Here is a 13,832-nt window from a genome sequence, read left to right on the forward strand (position 1 = left end):
AAGATTAAAAGGAAAGAAAACAAAACCAAGTGATCACATCCTTTTAAAAATTAAAAAAACATAAAACAAAAAACCGAGTGATCATATCCTTTTAAAAATTAAAAAAAAGAAAAGAAAAAACAAAAAACCAAGTGATCACATCCTTTTAAAAATTAAAAAAAGAAAAGAAAAACAAAAAAAATGAGTGATCACATCCTTTAAAAAATTTAAAAAAAGAAAAAAACACAAAAACCGAGTGATCACATCTTTTAAAAATTAAAAAAGAAAAAAAAAGAAAAAAATGACGTATTACATCCTTTTAAAAATTAAAAAAAACAACACAAAAACCGAGTGATCACATCCTTTTAAAAATTAAAAAAAAAGAAAAATTAAATAATTATAACTAGGCTTAAACACATCTTTATTAATCAAAATAGGAACCATTACAATCAACACATATTTGCCAATGAGAAATAAGTCTGTTTATTCCTGTAGCATAAGAATCTGTGCTTTGGGATTCCACGAACTTTTGGAAAGCATTTTCTGCATCCTGCTGGTTGTGGAAGCACTTTCCCTGCAAACAGTTGTCAAGCTGCTTGAAGAAGAGGTAGTCGGTGACGAGGGGTCAGGGGAATATGGGGATGAGGCAAAACTTCGTAGCCCAATCTGGCCAACTTTTGAAGAGTTGGTTGTGCGACCTGCCGGTGGGCGTTGTCATGGAGAAGATCTGGGCCCTTTCCGTTGACCAATGCTGGCTGTAAGCGTTGCAGTTTCGGTGCATCTCACTGATTTGCTGAACATACTTCTCAGATGGAATGGTTTCACTGGGATTCAGAAAGCTGTAGTGGATCAGATGGGCAGCAGACCACGAAACAGGGACCAGGACCTTTTGTTGGTGCTAGTTTGGCTTTGGGAAGGAAGTGCTTTGGACCTGAGCTGGTCATCACCAGTTGTTGGATAAAATCTGCTTTCGTTGCATGTCACAATCTGATTGAGAAATGGTTCGTTGTTGTTGTGTAGAAATAAAGAAGTCGACGCTTCAAAATGAAGATTTTTTTATTTTCGGTCAGCTCGTGAGGCACCCACTTATCGAGCCTTTTCATCTTTCCAATTTGCTTCCAATGCCAAAGGACCGTAGTTTAAGAGGATCAGCTTCCATGCTTGCTCTCAAGTGATCGTTGTCAACTTCTGATGGCTGGTCACTATGCTCCTCATCTCCAAGGCTCTCCTCTCATCTGCAAAACCTCTTGAACCAACTAACACCACACTGTACATTCACTAGCAGTTCCTGGCCAAAGGCTTTGTTGATGTTGGAGTTGTCTCCGCAGCTTAATGACCCATTTTAGACTCAAATAAGAAAAGTACTCTAATTTGCTTTTGTCTAACATCATTTCCATAGTCTAAAATAAATATAAAATAGGGGTGTGTGGGGAGTGGGGTACATGGGAATTTCCTATATTTTTGTAAGGTAACATTTTATGTGATCTTTGAATCTTTTAAAAATAAATAAAAAATATATTTGAAAAACAAAAATAAAATAAATATAAAATAAACAGCATGTAATGTCATTAGCGAAAAAACATAAAATGAGAAATGCACATTAAAAAGATGTATAACATAACCACATTTATTTAAGAATGTATGCCAATATCAAACAACAAATTTCACCAATGCCAAACTGCAATTACCTTTGCACGAATCTAACATAATTACTAATAGTTACATCTATCATCTGTATAGATGTCTGGCTTTCTATTACCTTGCCCTATGTCCTTATACAATACTCTGTCTTAATTTCAACATGAGAAGCAGATATTTCACCATATATTTTTTTAAAGATTTATTTATTTCTCTCCCCTTCCCCCTCCCCCCCCATTGTCTGTTCTCTGTGTCCACTTGCTGTATATTTCACCGTATTTTCACAGCTTTCTCTGAGCCCATGGATTATATCTTTATTCCCAGTCCCTTTATTGTAGATATTTAAATTTATTTTTTATTGTGTCTTCAAATATTTATTCTTTTTAAAATTTTTATTAGAGAAGTGTGGGTTTAAAAATATTTATTCTTAAAATCACATCTTTTTAAAAATTCCTTTTTCTTTTCTTTTTATCCTCTAGCACTTTAACTGAACCCCCAGATCTTGACCTTCAAATGTCCTGAAGTGTAGAATTGTCTTCACTACATCCAGGATGTGTGTGTTTAAAGAAATTAAGTTCTTGTCCAGGGAATTTTCCACATTACTGTCTAGACTCTCCTTCTAAACCAAGATCAACTTTGGCTTTATGGCATGTAGCAGAACTCTAATCAGCAGGAATTTTGAGAACCAATATAATTTTTCTTGTTTAAATTTTATCCCCCCCCCCCCCCCCCCCCCGCCGCTTGGTGCTTGTTTTCTTTTTTTTTTCTTTTTTTTTTCTTTTTTTTCTTTTTTTTATTGACTTTGTAATAATATTACATTAAAAATATATATGTGAGGTCCCATTCAACCCCACCCCCCCACCCCCCCTCTCCCCCCCCCAACAACACTCGTTCCCATCATCATGACACATCCATTGGATTTGGTAAGTACATCTTTGGGCACCTCTGCACCTCATAGACAATGGTTCACATCATGGCCCATACTCTCCTCCATTCCATCTAGTGGGCCCTGTGAGGATTTACAATGTCCGGTGATTACCTCTGAAGCACCATCCAGGGCAGCTCCATGTCCCAAAGACGCCTCCACCTCTCATCTCTTCCTGCCTTTCCCCATACCCATCGTCCACCATGTCCACTTTTCCCAATCCAATGCCACCTCTTCTATGTGGACATTGGATTGGTTGTGTCCATTGCACCTCTATGTCAAGGGGAGGCTCAGATTCCACATGGATGCTGGATGCAATCCTCCCATTTTCAGTTGTAATCACTCTAGGCTCCATGGTGCTTGTTTTCTGTTTGCTCTCTGTGTCCATTCGCTGTGCGTTCTTTTGTGTGTCTATATTTATTTTTATTTATTCCCCCCCTTGGGGGCCGCCCACTGTCTGCTCTTTGTGTCCACTCGCCATGCACCCTTCCCTGTCTTTACCCGTCTCCCTTTTTGTTGCGCCACCCCACTGAGTTGGCCCTCTGCAGCACTTGTGGGCCTGTGGCAGTCCATGGCACCCACAGGCCAGGTTGCACTCTGTGGCGCTGGTGGTCTGTGGCTCTCCGTGGCATGCGGGCGAGCCTGCCCTCACAAGGAGGACCCAGGACGCAAACCAGGGCCTCCCACATAGCAGATGGGAGTCCAACTGATTGGGCCACAGCAGCTTCCCCCAATTTATTTTTTTTTAAAGATTTATTTATGTCTCCCCCCCTCCCCCCCCCCCCGTTGTCTGCTCTCTGTGTCTATTCGCTGTGTGTTCTTCTGTGACCACTTCTATCCTTATCAGCGGCACCAGGAATCTGTGTTTTTTTTTTGTCTTGTCATCTTGTTGTGTCAGCTCTCCGTGTGTGCAGCACCATTCCTGGGCAGGCTGCACTTTCTTTTCGCACTGAGCGGCTCTCCTTACGGGGCACACTCCTTGTGCGTGGGGCTCCCCTACACAGGGACACCCCTGTGTGGCACGGCACTCCTTGCGCGCATCAGCACTGCGTGTGGGCCAGCTCCACACGGGTCAAGGAGGCCCGGGGTTTGAACCGCGGACCTCCCATGTGGTAGGCAGATGCTCTATCTATTGGGCCAAATCCGCTTCCCCCAATATAATTTTTAAAATTGTGTTAGCATATATGTAACATAAAATTTGCCATTTTAATAATTTGAAGTGTACAATTCAGTGGCATTAATTATTTTTTTCAATGCTGTGCTACTCTCACCACCTTCCATTACTAAAGCTTTTTTATCACCCAAAACAGAAACTCTTTACTCTTTAAATAATAACTTGCCCCCCACCCCACCCCTCTTGAACTGACCTAAAGTCAGTTTGTCAACATGAGAGCTCTTTATTATATAAGCGACTAGTTTATAGGATTCCTATTTTTACCTATGTGAAGGCAGAATAATCAGATTATAGTTAAGTTTCGTCGAGTCTGTTGACTTTCTCTATCTACGGATTTCTTCAGGTCTTCATGACTTGCTTGGTAGAATTCTATTTTAGACTCCTCAGTAGGGCTGAGGTTTTTTGTTTTGTTTTCCTTGGGATCCTTATTTTTTATGAACCAGAAATTCTTCAATTTAATTAATAAATCTTTCTCTCTCTCTCTTTATGTGAGGCAGAAAAGTAGTGAGAGGAGTCACAGAAAGAACGTAACCAAAGAAACGGGCGTTATTTCTGGAAGAACCAACGTGGGTATAATGGGAAGGGGTAGCGGGGGCCCATGTTAGGCAGGCAGAATGGAGGCAGCGTAGGAGGGTCCAACAGGACACCCTGAGGAGCCTGGACTTGACCATACAGGAGTGGACGGGCAAACATTCAAGGTTTTTAACAAGAGGACAGTATGTAATCTTTGCATTGAAAGAGGTCATTCTAAAATAGGAGTTTTGCAAGGTGGACTGAAAGTGGGAGATAGATGTTGGAAGCAGGGAGACCAGTCAGGAGGTAGCTAAAATAAACAGTGCAGGGAGAAAAGGTCAGTTGTGTCTCAGCAAGCAGCCTCTTTAACACACTGAAGGGGAAAGCTCCAGGGATGCACATATGAATGGCCCAGCCTAAAGACTACAGTGAGGAGGGGCAGGCATCGGGAAGAAGTAAACACGGGTAGAACTCTCCGTAGCCTGTCTAGTGCTTGACTATTCTTCAAGACATGCTGAATGGATCAGATCTTTTGACCCTGGACAGACCTGTAGCCCCTCTGATCTATTCCTTCCATTAGGAGTAGCTAATCTGCCTTACATTAGGAGTAGCTAGCCATTGCTATCACTCTGCACTCTGTTTCTTAAATCATGATTGCATTCCCCTTGTGGATTAACAATTAACAATTTCTTTCTGTGCGGCCCCTACACTGCACCAGGTTCAAAAAAGTGGCAATGAAAATACACAAGAGAAAGACTTGAGAGCCCTTTCATTAATAGGATGGATAGGATTTACTTGGCAACTAAATGGATGTGGAGATAAACAAGAGGTAGGAGCCAATGATGTTCTAATGTATCCAATTCCAGCAACTGCATAATTAGCAAAGATTTGCCACAAAAGAGGGGGCTGGCTAGGAGAAAAGATAAATTATCTTGAACTCTTTGAGTTTGAAATGCCTGCAGGACAACAAGGTAGAGATCTCTAGCAGAAAATTGGAAGTGCTGATAGGTCTTTGCCATTTGAAACTCTTCCAATGGAGCCCAAAAGCCCTTGTGTCATGCCACAGGTGGTTATGTAAAAGCCTAGCCCTGAGCTTCTTATCTAAAAGACTTACCGAGAGTACTAGAATGTTGTGCACTCTGTTCTCTGTTCTGGTTCCAGTATTTCAACACTTCAGCTTCAAATTCCAGCTCTTGGTATCTCCTTCAGGCACTACTTGTTTTGTCAGCCAGTTGGTACTCTCCTCTCTGATTTACAGACTACCTTGCTTTATTGTCAAATTTATCCTCATCATTCCCTAAAAATGATAATAATTACATCATACCTTCCCTGCTGACCTCAAAGGAGTTGGTGCTAGCATTAACTGAAATAAGTAGATGAAAATAGTTTTGTTAAATGTGTATTTCACATAGATAATTTTATGACTTTTAAAATATAGGCTGATAGTGAACTTCCAGAAGTTTCATATTGCCTTTTGGCATAATATTAAATTGCTATGTTTGTGTGCAATGCTACAAAAATGAAGTGGCTATAATTATATATTTTATTTATATTTATTTATACCTTATCTCAATGTTTGAACATGGCTCTAGGATAGCATGGAGATCAGTGACCTAGGCTAGCATGAGTCCTTTAAAGTTTATGCTGAAAGTAGCTAAGGAATGTGAGTATAGAAAGGATAATTATCAGCCTAGATAGAGAAGACATTAATAGAATTTAAACTCGCTGGGAAAGCTCATCCCAAGAAGGCAGAGAGTACCATCGTAAGCTTCTGGCATCCCCTTTTCCAAAACACCTCCCCTGGCCATTGCAAAGTGCATGGCTGCGACTCTTCTGCAAGCTCATGGTTCTAAACACCTGCTTTGTTCTAGCAGTCCTTCTATGTTCTGGGACTGCTCGTTAGCTTCCCTCTAACTGTGCTAGAGCATAAGTTTCTTCGGGGCAGGGACTGTTTTTCACCCTTTTGTCCCTTATGCCTAGCTCATTGCCTAACTCACATAAAATACTCAGATAAAGTCTGTTTACTAAATGAACTAGAATGAAAGAAAGTGCACATTACCAATGATAACACGAAACACACAGAGCCTGGGAAAGGAATGATAGGCTGGATTCTGGAGAGCAAGAAAACTCTAAGCAACAAAAACACCAGGATTACTGGAGAATAATGTGTATAACGGGCTTTAGTTGTTAAGATATAAAATACAAAATCAGTTTTACAATTTCTTTTTTAAACTATATCTATATTTTTAAGGGTGGAAGGCTTTTATCAGTCTGAATTTTAGAATAATCCCATCTGAATTACTTATCCTTTTAAAGGACACAGACATTTATTTTATAAAAGGTAAGAAATATTTTCCAGAAGATAATGCTAGCCAGAGAGCCCAATGAAGGAGAATTGGAGTGATATTAATACTATTGCCAACAAGAGTGTAACAGGTAGAAATGAATGAAGTCTGTTTAGAGAATAATTACAGCTAATATTTATTAATGATTCTAAGCTCTTATCACTAATAAATAAAAATTAATTGAAAGCAAATAAAATTAGCCTGACTTGTACTCTTTAAAAAACAACAAAATCAACTTTTTTAAAATCCCCCTGCCCTTGTGGCTTTTTGCGTGCTCTCCGCTCTCCGTGTCTGTTAGCTGTGCGTTCTTCTGTCTGTATTTATTTCCCCTCCCCACTTGCAGCTTCCTTGCTGTCTGCTCTCTGTGTCCATTCGCTGTGTGCTCTTCTGTGTTTTTTGGGGGGGGCTTTTTTGCTTGTCTCCTTTTTTCTTTTTTTTTTCCTGTTGCATCACCTTGCTGGGTCGGCTCTCTGTGGGCTTGAGGGCCAGGCAGGACCCCACAGAACCTGCGCGAGACTGCCTCCACAAGGAGGCCCCGAGACGCAAACCCAGGGCCTCCCATATGGTAGACAGGAGCCCAACTGATTAAGCCACAGCTGCTTCCCAACGAAACCATATTTTAAAAGGATTTAAGGAAATCTCAGGTTGAAAAGAACCTAATTTCAAAGGAAATATACAACTTCGAATATTTGCACATGGGGAAAGTGTATTTTAGTTTTAATATGTAATGATGCTTTCTTTTTGGATGGTAGATAGTAACACTGCTTGGATTTTCTCCTTACCTTCTTGGAATCTTTTTGCCTTTAGCTGCATCCTTTCCCCCAACCCCTTTTCAGAACAGAATTGCATCACCCATTCTCCATAGCCAGTATTGTAGAGATCACTGCTCTAGAGTGGATGTCAGATTTCAGAAGATTCCAGGAAAATACTCCAGCTTGTGCTGTCTTTGCAAGAACTTAGCTATTCTTTCTTTTGATGTTCCAAGTATTTGAGGAATAAGTGAATGTACATCCTTGGGGAAAACAAATGGCATTTTTTTAGCATTTGCCTGGAATAACATACAAATGTTAAATATAAGGAAAATGCTGAGTGAAGGAAAAGTCTGAAAAAAAATTAATGACTAGAAAAAATTTAATGTCAGGAGTAGACAACATCAGTGCTTTGTGTTCATCTTATGACTTGCTTAGCACCTGCTTTTCATTTTTATTTATTGTGTATATCTATCTAATGCCTTTTATTAAACTGTCAAGACCCCTATCTTATTCATTCTCACATTTATATAATGTTATGCACAGAGTAGGCACTAAATAAATATACAGTGGGTTCAGGGCAAAATAATTTATTTTTTAAAACTTTTTATTTTGAAATACTTTCAAACTTAAAGGACAGTTACAAAAATAATACAAACGCCATACAGAGAACTCCAACATACCCCCTACCCACCCCCAAATACCCAGATCCACAAATTTTTTCTTTCTCTTTCTTTCTTTCTTCTCTTTCTTTTCTTTTCTTTCTTTTTTTCTTTCTCTCTTTTTTCTTTCTTTCTTTCCTCCTCTCTCTCCCTCCTTCCCTCCCTCTCTCCTTTCTCTCTCTCTCTGGGATCATGTATTGCCTTTAATTGTCATTGTCTCTTCGGTTGCTTTTTTTTTTTTAATTGTGGGAACATATATACAACAAAAACCAAAATCACTTTGAATAAGAATTTATGTCCTAGAATCTTTTTATTGCTTGCCAGGTCAAATACAGCCATCAGATCTTTGCCTTCATACACCTCTACCTATTCGTTACATTTTAACTTCCTGATCTTTTTTATGCTTTATTGCTATCCTGACCTTCCATTGCCACAGAGCTTGCATGCTTGTGACTTTCTATAGCCAAGCTCTTCTTTTTCCAAAACTTTGTCCCAGCTGCCTCATAACCATAGAGCAACCCTTTCCACCTTTCTTGACAAAACATATCCTCCCTCTTCCCCCTTTTGTGAAAATACTGCAAAGCCTCTTTCTTACCAGGAGCTATTAAAATCCATTGCGTCCATCTAAGCAGTACCCAGGGCTGGGACACACGACTGCTTCCTTCTCATCCCCTGTTCCTCCTCTAGCTCATCTTCCTCCACTCTCTCCCTCACTCTTTTTACTCCCACCTAGCTGCATGGCTTCAAGAGAATAAAATTCAGAAAGAGGAAGAAAACCATGGAAGCAAGAAACTGAAAGCAAGGAAACAGAAGAGAAAGTAGAGACCAGCAGATGCAGCCATGTGCTTTGCTATGAGACAGGAGTCCAGGATCGTCAGCAACTGGTCTTTGGGAAGAAAGCATGGCCTGATGATTCCTTAATTTGGAAATTTTTCTCAACCTCAAAGCTGTACGCTTGTAAGTTAATAAATTCCCATTGTAATTGGGAATCTCTGGCATATTGCTTTCGGCAGCCTGGCAGGCTGGAACAACCAGTATATAATAACCATCTTTGCCCCTCATAATAGTTTTTTTTTTTTTCAAAGATTTATTTATTTATTTAATTCCCCCCCCTCCCCTGGTTGTCTGTTCTTGGTGTCTATTTGCTGCGTCTTGTTTCTTTGTCCGCTTCTGTTGTCGTCAGCGGCACGGGAAGTGTGGGCGGCGCCATTCCTGGGCAGGCTGCTCCCTCCTTCGCGCTGGGTGGCTCTCCTTATGGGTGCACTCCTTGCACATGGGGCTCCCTCACGCGGGGGACACCCTTGCATGGCACGGCACTCCTTGCGCGCATCAGCACTGCGCATGGGCCAGCTCCACACGGGTCAAGGAGGCCCGGGGTTTGAACCGCGGACCTCCCATGTGGTAGACAGACGCCCTAACCACTGGGCCAAAGTCCGTTTCCCCATAATAGTTTTTTACTTAAAGTCTATTTTATCTGACATTAGTATACTACCCTAGGTCTTTTTGGTTACTACTTGCATGGTATATATTTTCCATCCTTTCACTTTCAACGTACTTGTATCTTTGAATTTAACGTGAGCCTCTTATAGACAGCATATAGTTGGGTCATGCTTTTTATAATTCTGCCAATCTCTCTTTTTTGGCTGGAGAGTTTAATTCATTACATTTGAATTTACTACTGATAATGCAGGGTTTTCTTCTACCATTTTGCTATTTAGTCTTTTAAAGTTTTATACCTTTTTGTTCTTCAATTCTTTTGTTAATTCCTACTTTCATATATATATAATATTTATATATATAAATATTATATATTTTTAACTGCACCATATTGAGTTCTTTTCATTTCTATCTGGGTATATTTTTCATATATTTTCCTTGTGAGTACCACTGGATTAAAATTTAACATCCTAAATCTATAACAATCATGTTTGATTTCATACCAACCGAACCTCAGTAGCATACACATACATTTCCTCTACCTTTCTGTTCCTCCCCTTTTTTGTATTTGTACAAATTATATCTTTGTACATTGCATATCCAAAATCATAGATTTATCCTTACATTTTTATGTGCTTCCATTTTAGGACCTGTAGGATATAAGAAGCAGAGTTACGTATCAAAAAATACAATAGTACTGGCATTTCTAATTACCCAAATGGCTAATTTACTAGAGGTAAACACTGTCTAGTGTTGCTTCCTTTCAGTCTGAAGAACTCCAATTAGCATTGCTTGTAAGTCAGGTATAGTGCTGATGAACTTCCTCAGTTTTTGTTTATCTGGGAAATCAAGGGAAAAAATCCATTTACAGCTTCCTGCAGCTGAGATGGCAGCCATCATCCCAAACGCCCCAAAGGGGAATTGAAGCTGTGCCACCGTAATCCTCAGGGTACTATGGCACCTGGGCTGCCCAGAAGTTTCAGGCCAAGTTGGCAGAAATCAGAGCTGGTGGAGGGGCTGCAGAGTCCCACTCAGCAGAAACGCATTGTGCTGGTTCTAAGAGGGGAAGATGGGAAAACTGTACCACTTCCCATGTCAGCACAGCTCTCTGGGAATCCTATACCACCTCCACCTATGGAACTCCCCCTTTGCAACCTCCTCCACCACCACCTCCACCTCCACCAGGCCTTAACCTTGGTTTTACTGTGGGAGTTGGACCCCACCCACTAAACCTGAGGCCCTCCCCTTCCCTCCGTGTGGATGAGCCTGTGGCACTTTCGGAGGAGCAGCAGCTGAAGCTGGCACAGCAGCAAGCATTGTTGGTGATCCAGCAAGAGGAGCACATCAAGCAGGAAGAAGATCATTCATGGAAGCAACATGAGCTCTTAGGGCAGCAGAGTGGGGAGCTGTGTGTCTGAGACAGGAACAACAGCAGGAGATTGCCAAGATGGGCACCCCAGTCTCTTAGCCCCCATAAGACATAGGCCAAATAGGTGTTTGCACCCCTCGGGGTCCTCGGTAGCTGCTGCAGTTGGCCCCTCCCCTATTTTGTCCATGGGGTCTCCTGTTCCCTTGCTTTATGGTCCTCCCCCAACCCCTGGAGCTGAGAACAGAGAGATGGGTGACCACTCTGTGGGCTCCAAGATCCCCCAGGCTTTGGAAAAGATCTGCTGGCTGAAGGAAAGCTGCCTGGAGGAGATGAACTCTCAACAGGAGGAAGAGGAAATGGAGACAGACAGTCATTCTCCCCGGGCTGATCAGCTTCAGAGACAGATGAGGACACTGCGTCCATATCAAAAAAGAGAAAAACTGGAAGCGTCCAAACCAAAAAAAAAAAAAGCCCCAGTGATGTAGGGGTGTCGTCTGAGAGCTCTGGGGACCGGCAGAAAGACTCAGCACGGAACCATGGCTCTGGCTCCCCAGCTACTGATATTGAAATCGAGTATGTGACTGAAGAACCTGACATTAATAAGCCCAACTTCATCTTCTTCAAGAGGATTTTTGAGACTTTCAAGCTCACAGATGATGTGATGAAGGAGACACAGAGACAGACAAACTTGAAAAACTGGACAACTCTGCAGCCCCCACCAAGAAGAAGGGATTTGAGGAGGAACACAAGGACAGCGATGATGATAGCAGTAATGACGAACAGGAAAGGTAGCCAGAAGCCTCCAAGCTATCCAAGAAGAAGCTGCACTGAATGACTTGCTTCACTGTGGCTGAACTCAAGCAGCTGGTGACATGGTCTGACTTTGTGGAGGTGCATGACCTGCAGGCACAGGATACCAAGCTCTTGGTTCATCTCAAAGCCACTTGGAATTCTGTGCCTGTATCACACCACTTGTGTTTTAAGCGCAAGTACCTACAGGGCAGATGGGGCATTGGAAAGTCACCCTTTGAGCTGTCAGTCTTCATCAAATGCACAGGCATCCAAGAGATGCAGGAGGCCTTGCAGGAGAAGGAAGAACAGAAGACTATGAAATAAAAAATGCAACAGAAGGTTTGGCCCAAGATGGGGAAAACTAACTTTGACTACTAGAAACTGCATGCCTTCTTCAAATGGCAGATGAAGCCAAAGTTGGCAACCCACGAGGGGAAGAAGACACTGAAGAGAAGAAGCCAGGAGATCTGCCCGGTGAACTAAGGATTTCCTTAGGGATGCCAGTAGGACCAAATGTCCACAAAGCCCCTACCCCATGGCAGATTGCCATGCAGCAATACAGACCACCCTTCTCTCCACTGTACCTCTTTGGGTACCATGCTGGTGGCTGGGGCAGACCCCCAGTAGATAATACTGGGAAACCACTTTCTGAGGATGTGTTTGGAACCAATGCAGCTGAATTACAAACCAAGACTGAGGAAGTAGAGATTGATCAGACCCCTTGGGAGGAACTGGAGTCATCTGATAAGAGTCTTCAGAAGAAGAGGAAGAGGAGGAGAGTGATGAAGACAAACCAGATGAGGCAGGCTCCATTACCACTAGACAGTGACCTCATCAGTCCTGAAGGGTTCTTGTTTGTGCCAGCTGGAATGGAAACTCCTGAACTCTTTGAGCTGAAGAAGAAGATTGAGGAAGCAATGGATGGAAGTGAGATACCTCAGATGCTCACTGTGTTGCCAGAGAAGGGAATGGCCACTGTTGGGGGAACCATAATGAGATCGACCCACATCTATGACATGTCTCCAGTTATGAGCCGGAAGGGCCCCACCCCTGAGCTGAAAGGAGTGGAGGTGGTCCTAGCACCTGAAGAATTGGAGTTGGATCCCATGGCCATGATCCAGAAGTACGAGGAGCATGTGCAGGAGCAGCAGCACCAGTGGAAAAGGAAAACTTCAGTGATGTGGTGGCTGAGCATGCTGCCAAACAAAGCCAAAGAAGCAGAAAGCTCTGCCCTAGGACAGTCACAGGGGCAGCAAGAAATACAAGGAGTTCAAATTTTAGGTCCCCCTCACATACCCAGTTCTCCTTTAGGCTCTCTTCCTATACACCTGGGCTTCATGCATGGGTTCCCCAGAGCCACCTCTCCTGCAATTTCCAATGGATTGTCATTTTATGTTCTTATTTTAGACTTTTTGTAAATAAAACTGTTTCCCAAAGGAAAAAAAATATATCCATTTACAATAGACACTAAAAGAATCAAATATCTAGGAAAAAAATCTAGCCAAGGATGTAAAGGACTTGTACCTCGAAAGCAACAAAACACTACTAAAAGAAATCAAAGAAGACTTAAATAAATGAAAGGACATTCTGTGTTCTTGGATTGAAAGACTAAACATTGTTTATATGTCAATCTCTACCTCATTTTGGAAAGGAAGTCTTGCTGGATGTAAAATTATTGGTTGGCAATTGTTTTTTTTTCAGCACTGTAAGTATTTCAACTTGCCTCTGTGGTTCCCCGTGAGAAATTGGCACTTAATCTAATTGGGACTCCCTTGAACCTAATATTTTGATTGTCTCGTGCAGGTTTTAGTAGTCTTTCCTTGTCCTTTGCATTCAAAATTTTGATGCAAGGGTGGATCAACATAAGAAAATCAATTAATGTAATTACCACATAAACAGAATGAAGGGGGAAAGAAAAGTCAACTTAATTGATGCAGAAAAGGCATCTGAAAAAATCCAGCACCCCTTCTTGATAAAAAACACTTAGAAACCTAGGAGCAGGAAGAAACTTCCTCAACATGATAAAGGGCAAGGGACATACATGAAAAACCCACAGCAAACACCATACTAAATGGTGAAAAAACAAAAGCTAAGGAAGAAGTAAAACTATCTCTATGCACAGATAACATGATCCTACATACATAAAATCCCAAAGAATCTTTAAAAAGCTATTAGGGCTAATAAATGAATTCAGTAAAGCTGTGGGATACAAGATCAACAAGTAAAAATCAATTATAAATCTATATGCC

At 41.5% G+C, this 13,832-nt stretch overlaps 1 pseudogene; it reads left to right on the forward strand.

Moving 5' to 3' along the window:
- The first annotated feature begins 789 nt into the window (after positions 1–789).
- LOC101443872 (splicing factor 3B subunit 2 pseudogene) lies at positions 790–12,864 on the forward strand (annotated as a pseudogene).
- The last annotated feature ends 968 nt before the right edge of the window (positions 12,865–13,832 follow it).

Source organism: Dasypus novemcinctus, chromosome 13 (assembly GCF_030445035.2).
Source record: "Dasypus novemcinctus isolate mDasNov1 chromosome 13, mDasNov1.1.hap2, whole genome shotgun sequence".
Classification (NCBI taxonomy): Eukaryota; Metazoa; Chordata; class Mammalia; order Cingulata; family Dasypodidae; genus Dasypus; species Dasypus novemcinctus.